This window comes from Nannobrachium achirus (genome assembly GCF_963921795.1).
Source record: "Nannobrachium achirus genome assembly, chromosome: 17".
NCBI classification, from domain to species: Eukaryota; Metazoa; Chordata; class Actinopteri; order Myctophiformes; family Myctophidae; genus Nannobrachium; species Nannobrachium achirus.
In genome coordinates this window covers 37,469,025-37,484,065 of record NC_137824.1, presented here as the reverse complement: position 1 = coordinate 37,484,065, position 15,041 = coordinate 37,469,025, and the positions used below count along the sequence as shown (strand labels likewise).

The 15,041-nt window shown below is 41.0% G+C and overlaps 1 protein-coding gene across 1 annotated transcript in view; it reads left to right on the top strand.

The window, feature by feature from the left end:
* Positions 1-15,041, top strand: part of LOC308301539 (teneurin-3) — a gene marked incomplete at its 3' end in the record, with an annotated part of 266,579 nt that overhangs the window by 77,971 nt on the left and 173,567 nt on the right. The window lies entirely within an intron of this gene.

Here is a 15,041-nt window from a genome sequence, read left to right as displayed (position 1 = left end):
CTAGTGACCCACTGATGCTGTGCTGCACCTGACACCTAACACCTAACCAGACCAAAGTGAATCGAACCGTCCGACGTTGCCATCCGCTGCCATCCACTGCCTTTAAAACAGCGAATGAGTGAATGTGGGTTTCCTCTGTTGTGCTTCGGTTTCCTTCTGCGTGGTTTTAGGGACATACTCTGGCCGTAAGCCTAATTTATACTTATAGCGGTGTCGCTCGCTGAAAAAAAGAACTGATTTGTACTGCGTTTTTCATTTGTGATTTACGACGAGCAACAGCATTGAGACAAAGCATAAATCATGTTTTAGAGCTGCAGCTTGTCCCCGGGCACTGCACAGTGGCTGCCCACTGCTCCTAATAGTTAGGATGGGTCAAATGCAGAGGGTGTACCACAGGCATCTGGACTTGATATGGGCGATAATGTTTCCTTTCACTTTAATTGAAATGTGAGGCATTGTAACTGTACAAATTAGGTATTATCAGTTTAATATTCCATAATCTTTTAAAAGCACGTAGCCAAGATTCTGTTCTGCGGAACCTGAGATTATTCACTTTTCAATTTACCTAAGAGAATAATAGAATATTCAATTGGTATGGCACATTATACAATTTTCTATTCTTGCTATAATGCCCCCATGATGTGGTCATAATGTCTTTATAATGTGTTATGTGTTTAAAATGTGCTTATGAATCATTAGCCACGTGTTATCAGAGGCTCTGGAGCACTAAGTTCATTTCCGGCCATCTCCCCGTAAAACAGAATGATGGGGGTGAATGCTGGATTGGGATCAGTAAATCTGTCTTGCAAACCATTTGAAACAAGAAAAGGGAAGCTAAGATCGTTAAAGTCGTGGCCTCTCAATCTGCCGCTTGATTTGTTCTACCCACATGTTTTCAAAGTGGTGGCTGGGGCCTCCAATTGGAAAGGAGGGGGATATGAACGAAAGAGAGAGAGGGGGGAGGCTGTACTGTACATCATTTACATATATAGGTTTGTGAACCCCTCTTTTAACCTCTGATTTTATTGTGTTGGCTGCATTTCAGCTTACTATATATGTACGTAAGCTGTTGTATATTGTTTTCTTGCTGCCTTCTGCATTTCTCATAAAGCTGTGTTCCTGGCCAGATCCAAATAAAATGGAAAAATAACTAAATTACACTTGAGATTATGTAGATCTGATTATTCATAAAGCAGAAAACTTCAAAAACCTAGCTGTGATATTTATTTCCTATATTCTGCTTTCATGTCTATGAACTGACTTGTGCTTCCTATAGTCAGTGTCCCCTAATTAATCAGGATGAAATTGATTCTCTGGTTTTTAGTAAAAGCCCACTCTTCCGGTCTCTATAACAACACACTGATTTGCAGGGGAAATGCAATTACTGCAGTCATTTCTAAGGACCGGCACTACAACCACAAGTGGCCTGTTTTTCTTCATGTTTTTTCCCCTGCAACCATTTTCTCAAGTGAATTGAGAAGTGTGTCCGAAATTATAGCGTGGGCATAGAACTATTTCTCAGAATACATTTCATATTTCTTTGATGGGAAATATGGCCTACGTGAATGATTTTTTTTTACCAATTGCGCATTCCAATCTTTATTCCTTCTCAAAAACATTGATTTATTTTCTGATGTGATGTAATAGCTTGCGTGCTACTGCCGTTGTTGTGTGTGGAGCCTTAACACAGCTTCAATTGAGTTCCTTGATTGAAGGGTTAGAATGTGATCAACAGTGACCTCCCTACATCTTCAAAGGAGAGTATTAACCACCATGACCCCTACCCCAGAAGTCATGCACCTCTATCACCAATCACCATGACAACGGCCAGTAGTTACAGCAGACACAGAGGCGTCAATTGGGTATGGCAAGCTATGGCAGTTGCCATAGCTTTGGCTCCATGGGGAACAAATAAAATGTACTTCTTAAAATAAATTCACAAATGTCTCTATGACTATCTGCATTTATTATTCTGTTGTATACTTGTATCCCCCCTATTTTGACAAAATTGTTTATTCCCGGTTCAGTGGGTCAGCACAGGTGCAATGTATTATTGTTAATTAGCAGCAGCAGCAGCACATTCTTTCAAGTGTGGCAGTCAGTTATTTACAGTACCTAAAATAACACTATCCACTGATAGTAATCATCATCATCATCATGTTGCTAAGGTATGGCAACATGACTGGCGCGCGCGCAAGACACTAGTCATGTTGCCATACCTTAGCTTTTGCTGAACTGACGCCACTGAGCAGACACAAGCCATTCAAGACATAGTGGTGATTTTAAATGCAAGTGTCCCCCTTGTAGCCCACCCTTTAACAATCAGTAATTGTCACTGGCTAAATGGGATCCACAATCACATGGAATAAATAGCAGATGTTGAGGTACGGAGAGTCGGAGACCTTGATTGTGTCACCCCTGATGACTGAGCGGAACACGGTGAATGTCTGTACTCTGTAGTGTTTTTACCTTTGTTTTCGCGCCCGTGTTTTTGGACAAACGAGGCAAAGACATCTGTCCGCACATGAATGAACACACAGTGTTTTGTCAGCGGGCTAATTGTCAAAGCAGCCATTGTGAAGGAGTGTAATTGCTATGTAATCTGAGAGCTGTCAACACAAGTAGCACAGCTCTCATCAACGAAGTGATGATCTACCATCTGCATGTTTGTTTGGGTGGGAGACACACACACACACACACACACACACACACACACACACACACACACACACACACACACACACACACACACACACACTCAAGGAGACCGACAATTAATAGAGGGGAAGCTGCTTGTGATTGCACTGCTTCTCCGGTGGACTAATAGATTGTAAGCTGTGCTATAACATATCCATTTTCAATTATCTGCGGTCTTGAAATATGCTCGTATGGAAGTACTTTGTGTACACGTAAATAGGGCGTCACTCCCTACTTCTACTAATGCAATGCTTATGTAACCACCTGAAATATTGGTCACCCTCTGCTTCCCCTGAAAAGTGATTTTAAATTCAAAAGTTGGTATATGATCAGATAGAAAGCCTAGAGAGAGAGAGAGAGGAGAGATAGAGAGAGAGAGAGAGAGAGAGAGGTGTAAAAGGTACTGTTGCAGAAAATTAAGGAACAGAGCCATCTCTTTCTTTTGTAAACCCTGTGGTCCCATAGTTAAAAGATCTAACGTTCTGTGTCATTACAGAGTCAATTCTCAAAAAACTCACCTAAGGTGAGGTTAGGCTGCTCTTAATGGAGCTGAATCCCAGCAGGGCCCCAGCATGCCCCCACTGGTCTCGCCTGTCACCTGCTCCACTGACAAGTACTTCCACACTGTACTGCCTCTGACAAGCCCTACAGAACTCTGTGAAGGTGACTGTAAGATTCTAATAACTGGGTTTAATCAGGTGCTGCTGGGTCTTTGAATGCACTTGAATGTGTTGTTAGCTGCGACCCTGCAGCTAGTATAAGCCACTCCACTGGTCGGTCTGTCAGTCAGTCCACAGTTTTCATGTACAACCGAGAGCTGATCGCAGTTTATAGCAGATCACAATCTCCCCCACCCCCCTTTTGTTCTTTCTTAAGTCACCTTTTAAAGGGATATTACACTTTCAAAAAACTTTTGGTCATTGTATGGTCTAATCAGGCTTGTATGAACACCCTGAACAGTTTTTAATTTGCTTCATTCAATATTTAGATATTTGATGTAAATGTTACCAGCTCCAACACGCCCAGGCCCTCTCCACATACACACCCATTGTAACTTCAAACTCCATTTTAACCATGATAGATTCATTAAAAACACCCGTTGTTTTTCTGGTGACTCATAATACCCTCCTAATACGTGAGCAGACCGTGTTTTTTCAATAACTTTTTTCATTTATTTTCAATAAAATATTATTGTATTTAATGTTTTCCATTTTCCCAAAGAATTATTAAAAATAAAAGAAAAAGGTTATTGAAAAAACACGGTCTGCTCACGTATTAGGAGGGTATTATGAGTCACCAGAAAAAATAATGTGTGTTTTTAATGAATCTATCATGGTTAAAATGGAGTTTGAAGTTACAATGGGTGTGTATGTGGAGAGGGCCTGGGCGTGTTGGAGCTGGTAACATTTACATCAAATATCTAAATACTGAATGAAGCAAATTAAAAACTGTTCAGGGTGTTCATACAAGCCTGATTAGACCTAAAAGTTTTTTTGAAAGTGGAATATCCCTTTAACCGCACAGATTTTCAGACGATTTGCCGCTAAAAAGCGTTGTTGCCAATAGCCTGCCATCGGGAGCTTGTCGGCAAGAGACGCTTGCCGTCGATGGGGCTGACGGAACCCGTTGATGGAAATTGAGCTTGCTCAATCTTTTTGCGTCGGTGGTAAATCCTTCGTGGCATGGACCTCTCTAGTCTGCTACAGTGCAGAACTTCCAGAAGCATGCCTAAATAAAGCAGAGACATTTTCCTGTCGCACATTTTAACTAAATACCATATAATCTCAAATCTCAATTCCTATACTAATGGACTCCAAAGCAAAGCTAGTAATAGTGCTTTGGTGAGAGAAATCATTGCACCGCAACGTATCGCACCAAGAGGAAATATCTTCGTTGCCAGATTCTGTGAGTGAAACAAGGGACCAGGTCTAAGAAAACAAGCCCAAAAGTTTCACCACGTGACCATTACATTAGCTATTTTCAAAAAGAATGTGAAAGCAAGGCCAAATACGCAGCTACACTTCAGAAACAAGCCCCAACAAAAGCAACCCACAACTAGATACTTTACAGGAAATCAAGACCAAAGTCCCTTATAATGAGCAGACCTGGCAACAATGTCAAACCAGCGTCTGCCAGCCGTCTGAATGCATCACCCGACTTTTAAATGACAAGTTTGCCAACTAATGCCAGCAGACTACAACAGACTGGCAGTTTGGGGCAAAAGCAGCAGCTGTTCCACAACGGGATGTTTTGCGAGCTCGCAGATCAGCTATTTACTGTAGATTTATTAGCCAATATTTAATCTAGAGTGAAAACGGTTTCTAGTATAGCCATGGGGGACACCGGCCAACTATGGTTTTAAGTGGTTACAGTCAAGACAATACTTAGAACTTAGAAGTTTCAATAAAGTGCTTGAATACTGGTCTGGAATGAGTTTAATTAGAATAAGTAACAAATAATAGGCATTGCAACATGCTTGCACGATACATACTTTAATGCCGTATTGTTGTCACCTCTCACAAGAGAGGTTTGGCTATTGAGCTGGGGGATGCTTTACTTAAACTATGAGGAGGAAGACTGTGTGGGTTTATAATACTTCATACCGTATCTTTCTGAAAACCAAGACAAACCTTCAAATGGACTCTGGACTGCACTGGAACGTTGATGAGAATGGGTTTACTGATTGGACAGATGCAAATGTTATATTCATATGCTCCAATTACTCAGTCCATTATTCAGTCCATATTAAACAAAGCATGAAGCACTGTTATTAACAGTGCGTTTTATTTTCCCTGGAAGCATCTTTATTGATGTTTGTGATATTTGAGTAACTGAGCAAATCTTAATTGTGCTTTTAAATTTTGACTTGACTCTGTGTTGGAAAATTGTACAGCAGTGTGTTCAAAGCTTTGTGGTTTAATCAAAAAGAGATATTTTCAAAGAACGGACATCACAGAAAGCTATTAAACAATCAAGAAGGAGTGTGGTGAAATGTGAAACTCTGCAACCCCACTGTTCATAGATAGATAGCCTTCTGCAGCGTTTAATGGTCAACCAAATATTTGTATTTGATCTCTTTTTGATACTTTGTAAATGGAAATGCCAACCCATTTTGCATATCACTTCTAGCAGATCAGATCAAACATGGTGCTGTGTATATCATTCTTTGATGCATCCTTGGGGCAATTGCACAGCCTATTGCTGATATCACCAGCAATCACTGTTAAAGACCATGGATGGTTTCTGTGTTCACAGACCACAAACCTCTGAAAGCAGAGAATTAAAAGCCAGCCAAACTGGAGATCCACTCCGCTCCAGGATGCCTTTCTGTAAAGAACACCATGCAGTGCTCCATAAAGTGTCATTTGATAGATATCGCTGGCGCCATTAAGTAGGAGAATGAGCCTGTCGTTTTGAGCTGCGGCATGTATTAATCAAAAGGGGCCTTTAAAGTATGTAGCTGATGGAGATGATGACAAGTTGACATTGAGAAATTATGAAAGGGAGGCATCCGTCTTGATCTAATTTCAAAGCTGAGCCCCATAAACCACACAGCTGTTTCATCTGCCTTTCCCTCCACCAAGCCGGGCTCTTTAAAGTCCAGCCTAATTCCCCTTGTGTCCTGATGGAAGACACTGCCAAGCCATCTTCAAGGCTCATTGTTTAACACATGTATTTGCTGAAAGATACACTTTTACTTACTTGGGCCCATCGCTCCTCAGTGAGCATAGAGACCATTGACATCTACTCTCCATTGCACCCTGCAGAGTGCTCAAATCTGTAGTCCTAAAACCCAGAAGAGAGTTTGTGATGGGTTCCCTCTCCAGATCTCTGTTGTAATTTACAATCCTCTGTTCTCCTCTAGTCAGCGGGGATCACTGGTCATTGAATTAATTACCCTCCTGCAAGCAAGCATGAGCTTGGTGAACAAGATGACACAAGTTGCGTTTCCATAAAGCCGTTTTTTTTGCGCATTAAGGCTTTTGCGCATAAATCTTTTAATGGAAACACTTCAAAATTTGAATAAACTTTAATTATCCGCAAAAAACCATTTATGCGCTTGGAGGAGGTGGATTTTGGAGGAGGTGAATTATCGGTGGATTATCGAAAAAAAAACGTAATACACATTAGTGCAATGGAAACACTAAGCGAATAAGTTTTGAATTAAAATGCATTGAACTTGCATGATATCGATTTGGCTGAAGGGAGCTGAAGGGAGCTACCGGTACCAACTTGTTCCCAACTACTGTACCTTGCACTGGATGTTTATTTTATGGCGCTGTTGTGTGCACAGTGCACTGTGCAAGCGGGCCTCGTCCGTCACATCACCTCACCCAAGTAAATCCTGACTAACCCTTCGTCATCACACCGGGTTGCATGCCGAAAGTGTCCGATCTACAAGCTCACAGCAGCTCGCATCCGCAACGCGTTGTGAGCTTGCAGATAGGCCACCTTCCAGACGCAGAAACTTGCAGGATGAGTGTGTGCAGCGAGTCACAGCAGTCAGACATCCAATGCTCACATCTCGGATTTGGTCTGATAAAATCAGCTAGATCCCAGCTCTATGCACTGTGTGCAAGCCAGCGGGAAGTAATTTACAGCAGGTCGGTCAGACGGACCCAGGGTCTCCCAAGAATCACATTTCATCAGTTTAATGGAAACAGGCTAAATTCGTCTTGTCTTTTTGCGAATTTCTGATAATTTGCTTCCTATTTTCGAATACGCTTTATGGAAACGCAACTACAGAGGCAGTATTTCACATGCTCTGAAGTTTATTAACTCAGTTAGCGCCGGGCGACTTTACGAGCGACTAGTTCACTATGGCGTTTGGTGCCGAGCGACTCGGAGCGACTTTTATATAAAAGCATTGTTTAAGCTTTTAATATGTGTTTATAGACGGAGCGAAATGGTTAGCTTACCTCAGCTAATGTCCACACGTAAACCGTGAAAAAAAAGGATACGATTATGACGTCACCTTTAAACCAGGGCTTCCTGTTGACAACAGGCCTCTGCTAGCGTTAGCCTCAATGCAACCATCCGACCCTCACGTAGCTTCACTAGGTCGGATTTTGATTCTGAAACTTTCTGTGTGGCATCTATATACGTCCCGATGCCCATACCAATGGTGGTTTGAGACGATCAAGCACGAATTGAACAGTATTGAGCTGAAATGGTGACCGGCGGCCCGTCCATGTTAAGTCAATGAGGACCAAGTCAGCGTCTCATCCTGTTATGTGGATTTAAACAGGCTTAACATGGGACCATGTCAGTGTATGGTGTATGGTGGTCTCTAGTGGTCATCTGGTGGTATGGTATGCTGAACGTGCATTCGTTAAGGTGGTCTGGTTAAGGTGGTCTGGGGGGATACAAAATAGCTATTTCCTGGCGTTATAAGCGCACATTCATATTCATATTTTGGAAATCTGGCCCTGTATGGGTTAAGCAAACACAGATATTATTATATATTTGCAAAGGCCACATTACATGGCCAGAAGATAATGTGTAAGCCATAATGCAGAAGTAGGCAAGACAGGATATGAACACTAGGAATAGATAACACATGATGTTCTAACAAGCAGATGGCAGTTGTACATCAACAGTGACACCCTGTATATTTGGGTCTGCACAATATCACGCACGCATGCACACACACACACACACGCACGATTTGGGTCTGCACAATATCACGCACGCATGCACACACACACACACACGCACGCACGCACGCACGCACGCACGCACGCACGCACACACACACACACACACACACACACACACACACACACACACACACAAAATCACTCATCAACTGATCTGACTCTGAATACATGTCCTGTGCTGATTCTTTCTCTCATGCCCAGTGACAGCTGAAGTTGACGTGGAAACCTGAAAATCAATAAGGGGCACAAGCTGTAGTTACCAATCAATGCAATACACACAGTTAAATATTTATTCCCATTGAAATGAGGGGTCTTTTTTTGCATTTGTTGCTTGTATTACTACATAATTCTACTATATGCTCTGTTGATGAATTGAAAATATAGGACCACAATGGACACTAGTCCCCGAACTGTTATTCTTTTAGCCTAAATGTTTTACTGTACTTCCGTGCTGTTATTATGTTTTTTACTATTAAAGTATACAATCAATCAATGAATCTAAAAGTTACTAATATTAATATTTAATAGAATTTGAACTCTATTCTCTATCCTGACTGTTTAATTAGAATTTTATAATAGCCGACACACACATGCTGCAGAGCAATAAGGCATGATTAGGCTATACAGAGGCAAACCAATGCTGATAAGAAAATGCATCACCATAACCGATTGATGTTGAACAAACAAAGCCCTGCCATATAGGCTTAGCATGGTTCCATGACATTAAAACAGGTCATGAAACCGGATCATGCAATTGATAAAAATGTCCAACCAGGGCATTAAACCATCCATTTGCATGCAGCCCTGTGTCTGCCTCACTGTCTAGTCATTTACAAACAGCCAATACACAAAAGATGGCACGTATCCATGCCTCTTTAGCATAAAATGCATACACAGTAGATGATAACATAATGTTAATCATGAGCCATGCTCATCATAGTGCCTTTTCCTACCCATTGAGCTCACAGAGTATTGAACCCTGGTAATGTTAGTGCCTTGCTCTATTGAGCTGGACAGGAATGCTTTTTTAGGAGATAGGCAGACAGGACTTTGAATAGAACAGTAAGGTATATGTTATGTTTATAACCCTGATGATGTTAATTTAAATGAAAACATCTTCTCGTTAGTTGCTGTGCACACTCGGTTGTGCATGAAATAATTAGAAATGATGGCATATGATATGAAGTTAATTTGACTTACAAAATCACGTTTTCATGACCAAAAGCAATGAAGTACTCTTACTGTGTGATCATCACCCCGAATTTGTGCTGTGGCGGTAGTTTGTTCTTCTTTGGTGGATAAGGATGTCATGGATAATATTCTACTTGCCTATATTAATAATCCAGATATGAATTAGGCTACCCATACCTGTAGGCACTAGGTTTTTGAGCGGTGGAGCCGCTCCTCTGAGTGGGTATGTCTGTCCGTATCATGGCAATACCTCTGCTCACAACACACACACACACACACACACACACACACACATGCTGTTGAGCAGGCCAGACACACTCACACACACGCACGCGCTCACACATATGGCCTCCACCGCTCAGTTCACACAGGTGTTTATATATTGAAGATGATTGTATGTGTGAGTGTGTTATACATAATCTGGGTTAGTTTGTAACAGAAATACTAAAATGTATTTTTAGTATTGTATTACATACAGTAATATTATCAGACATTTTTCTTTCCCCTTGAATTTAGAAGAAGACCTTTTCTAACCGGGTAAAGATTTGATTTGTATTTATCCCAGCTGCTGCTGCGGTTTCATCCTGCATGAGGCTTAAATGTTCTCATTGACAATTATGGGATTATGAAGTCGGATTTGCTTAATCTCAAATTTAGCTTCTTTGATTGATTTTCTGTTCTCATAACACATGATTTAGTGTGCGGTCTTCAGACTGTCACCTACACAGAGAGAGAAACTACTGTGCTATCACAGTACTGTATTATACTGTAATACAGTATAATACAGTTATGTATACAGTAGACTTGTCAAGTTAATCGTGCAACTCTAAAACAGAAGCTATTACAAATTAGGTCATGTAACATAATCCACCACAGCTGTTAGGAAAACTGTAACATGTGGTTTGGCATGACAAACAAACACTTGGATCAATTTAAATAGCCTGCAACAAAGGAGGCTGTTGCTCCATTATTGTTTCTGAGCGCACAGTAGCCTACATGTCACGTATTGCAACAGATTTTCTTGACAACCACCATTTCTCACATTTTAGTAGGGATGGGAACTGGAACCAATCAGAGAATCTGGACTGTTAACTCAGAAAATGCCTCCGTGCTTATATATATTATATATATGATATGATCATTCCAGGACAATGACAACTCTTTTTACATGTTATTAGGCAGACATGCATGCCTTTTTCTGCTGGTTCTTTACCGTGTTCAGAGATGATAAAACAGCTCTTTTTCTACACTGAAAATTGATCAGGAATCAATGAGGGAATCGATAGAGATTTGGATGGATAAGAAGAATCACTAATGGCATTCGTATCAGTATAATCTTATCAATTCTCATCCCTAATGACCCATTCATTACATATTGAGTATTGAACCCAGCACGCACACACGCGCACGGCCGCACGCACAGGCGCACGCACACACACACACGCGCACACACAAACGCATGCACGCACACACACACACACACTCCTTATATTAAAGGAGTAGTTCACCCCCAAAATGACTTTTTTTCTATGGATTACTCATGCCATGGAGATTGAGTTCAATACAGTTTTTTGTTTTTGTCACATTTCTAAGACAAAATGTAAAATTTAAGTAAATTTACCCTGACGGTTTCCCCATCCAGTGCCATGCATTTGGGTCCCCATCCAGGGCCATGCATTCGGGTCTCATTTTTGTCTTAGGAATGCATTATTGAACTCAAGTCTCTGTGGCATGAGTACTCAATAGAAAAAAAGTCATTTTGGGGTGAACTACTCCTTTAAGAGTTTTAAGCCTGGAACCAGCCTATCATGACCATAAAATCTTTGATTCTGTTCAAAAAATAATATTTGAAAAAGCAAGTAAAGATGAAGGTATACAAGACTGTGTACATAGTTATTTTAGGAATGACCCACAGTGCATACATTTCCAATTATTTCAGTCAAAACAATCATCTAGCTTGCTTCTTTTACTTTACCGAAATTAACTCTGATTTTCGGCCGATAAACACAGCAGTGTGCAAAGACCTTAACACCGTTAGCACATTGAGTGATGGAGTGAAATAAATAAAACAGTGAATCAGAGCGGGTGTTTTGGCTGCTAGTGGAGCAGAAGAATCACCCAGAAATGATGTTCAAACATCCACGTCTGCCAGACAACAGCCTACGTCTCCAAAGCAATAGGCCCATTAGCCTATACTTAGAACTTTCTGTTATAAGAAAGAACGAGCACAAGGCAGCAGCCCTGGAGACTGAATACACAACGTGTTGTGTCCATTATTGCTTAATAGTCACAGTCTTTGTGTTTTTTTCTATACTCGGGTCAAACGTTTCTTCACCTCAGAGTTCTCTTAGGACAATTCTGTTTTTTTTTTCTTGTTTTTTTTCCGATCAGCCTGTCTACTGTCTTCTCCACAAATACGCGTGCACGCACCCACACTTTCTCTGCCTGTGATGATTTCGGCTGTGGGTTGTTGGTACAGTAGTTAGGGAGGTTTTTGGTCTTTTGTCCCAGTACTGCTGGGCGTGCTGGCCGAACATCACTATTGTTTTGGGGGGATTAATACAGCAGATATGGGGATATGCACATGGATGGATGGAGGTACAGTATACAGTAGACTAGAGATCAGAAACCTTTTTAGATGAAGTGCCATGTTTTAATTTGCTTGATAGTCAGTGTAACTTTAAGAAAGAGGAAAAGGAGCACTCATCAACGTGTGATTCAAGAATACTGTATCTCGGGTGCACGGTTCAAGCAACAACAAACCTTTTTGAAAAAGGAAACCAGCACTCACTTCGAAGATTATTCTTTCTTGTTTATTGGGGGTACACCCTTGAATAAACAAGAAAGAATAATATTTGAAGTGAGTGCGTTTTCAAAAAAATTTGATAGTCAACATCATCAACATTAACTTTAATTATGACACCACATCAAAATGAAATATTTCCAACTGATTTTGATTGTCCATAGGCTATACATAACCTTTATTTTTTTCTTCTTTTGAAATATTTTCTTTCACATCACTCCCTCCCCAGTCAGAGTTCAGAGTTTGAATGAATGTAGAATCTGCAGGATCTAATTTGTACATACGTAGATGTGAGGGGACTTAATGACTAAATATTTAACAGAATATTTAACTTTAGAAGTAAAACCTCTCTCTTGTGCCAGTGTGCCAGCGATCACCCAACACTGTGCCAATGTTGGCACCTGTGCCTAAGGTTGCCTACCCCTGCAGTAGACACATAGCGACATAGTTACACTGTTCTAAATATTTCTAAGATGTTGCACTGTTGTCTAGATGATTTTATTATTTTATTTGATATTTATCTGCTCTCCCATGGCCAATGCGCCGCAGCCCTAGTTGACGTGAGTCAGTGGAGCTAAGCTGCTGTGCTGAGTTGACCCAACAGAAGAGGCTGCTCAAAGCGCCCACGCTGGCCGAGCTGGACAGCTCACACTCTGACGTTGACCCCGGTTTGTCGGCCAGATCACCACTTAAGGCCAAAGTTTCTAGAGAATATGAATAATAAAGACAGAGATGTTTGATGCATCTCTCTTGCTAGCAAAGAGAGTGAGAAAAAAGAAGAAGAATATATAGTTGTTGAACCTTGTACAGATGTGCCATTTCAAAACTTCACACATCCTGTCATTGGCAAGACAGTAGATTTTCATGGGATTGGCAGAACATTGAGCTTTTAGATCCGTTATTTTTGAATTTTTTATGACCTTCTCTGAGTTGGTAGTTTCTTGCCATTTGCGAGCTTCTGCAAATATACGCTCCATTGTCAATAAAAAATTGAAAGACAAACCAGGGAAAGAAACCTGCATTTGCAGGACATAAAAAAAAAAAAAAGTAGATCTGCTATTTTCACTTGTTTTGTGCGACAGTCTTGTATGATTAAGCAGGGCTTTACTTGACCAAAAAAACATACACATTTGAAACTTGGACATACAAGGTTTCTGCCCGACAGTGACGATATAGTTGATTATTGAAAGGGCATTCCTGTGTTTGTGATTGAATACTGTAGCATCTGGTCTGCAGTGAACAGCTGGCTTTTACAGCGAACACCAAATGTTTATGGACAAGGACATGACTTGCACTGATGCTAAGAGTTCTGTTAAAAGCAATTCCCAGAGTAATTTAAAGACAATGATTGTGCTGTTTTACTTGTCAGAAGAGAGGGCACAGCCTCGCTTCCTATTCTGAATTGAACCTCCCCTAAGACATTCGTCTTAGGGGAGGTTTATTTGGCGTTTATAGCCCACGTCACGGCCCAAACTCCCAGCATTCTGACAAGCTCAGTTCAACTCCTACACGATGCACCTTATGGTATTCATGGGTTGCATTTGTAGTCCTACACCGGCCATGTTGAGGACCAACACAGGTGTTCTGATTGGCGTAGAACATTAGTTCTATGCCAATCAGACACATTGAAACATCTGTATTGGTCCTCAACATGGCCATTTAGGACTACAAATGAAACCCACGAATAGGAGCTCAGCTCTGTGTGGCTTTAACTCCTTTTGAACCCATAAAAATGTAAAACAAAGCATCAAGTTCAGGCCTTTGAGAGGAGATACATTTTTTCTCCTCTTATTTGCATCAAGTGCTTTGGAAAGTTGTTTAAAGCTGCTTCGCAAATAACTAAACAAAATCGAATAAATTCACAGTTTTCCAGGGTTTTTAGGAATTATTGCCTTATTACGTTTACCTTTTAAAAAGGGGAGATGGATAGATAATCACTGCTCGCCATTCCTGAGGCCAATTAAGCAGCACTCAGTGAAATTGGAAAACCTGTTCTCTGTGAGCTCTAATGGATGTTCTGGTCATTAGTTATCTGAGAGTCTTCTCTGGCTGTAATCAAACGCGAAACCAACCCGTTAAGCGCCCATAAAAGAACAGCTGCCTCTCGCTGACCTTCTGTTTGAGGGAACCCAACTGTCGGCCATGTGTGTGGCGTTTGGGGGCGACAATTATCGCTGTGAAAAAATAAATCCTATTTGCCTTCTCTTCTCTTTTTTTTAAATTTATTTTGTTGCAGTGGTTGCAGCTCATTTGATGTCTCCTCTCGGCTGTATTAGCTTTTAGTGGTCTGTTAGTGGACATCGTTTGGTGTCTCTCGCGCACGCAGCAGTTGTGTGCGCCGTCCTCCATCTGTCGTTAAGTAATGACAGTGTCTTGACAGCGCATTTGCCACGAGCTTAATTCAATCAGCAAAACAGAATACTGCGGTCCTCGTGCTCTTGTCATTTAGACTAGTGGTTCCCAATCTTTTTAGCCCGTGACCCAAAAGAGAAATTAGACATTTTGCCACGGAACCCAAACTAGTGAAAACAGCAGATCTACAAGCTCACAGCGCGTCGCTTCGCGCCGGCTATTTCACTACTTCTTTAAACATTAGTTTTCTAATTCATGGAATTTCTTTGATTTTAATTGAACAAAAATGTATGTATGAAATGTTTTGCTTTTATTTTACATATTCTTTTTGAAATAAT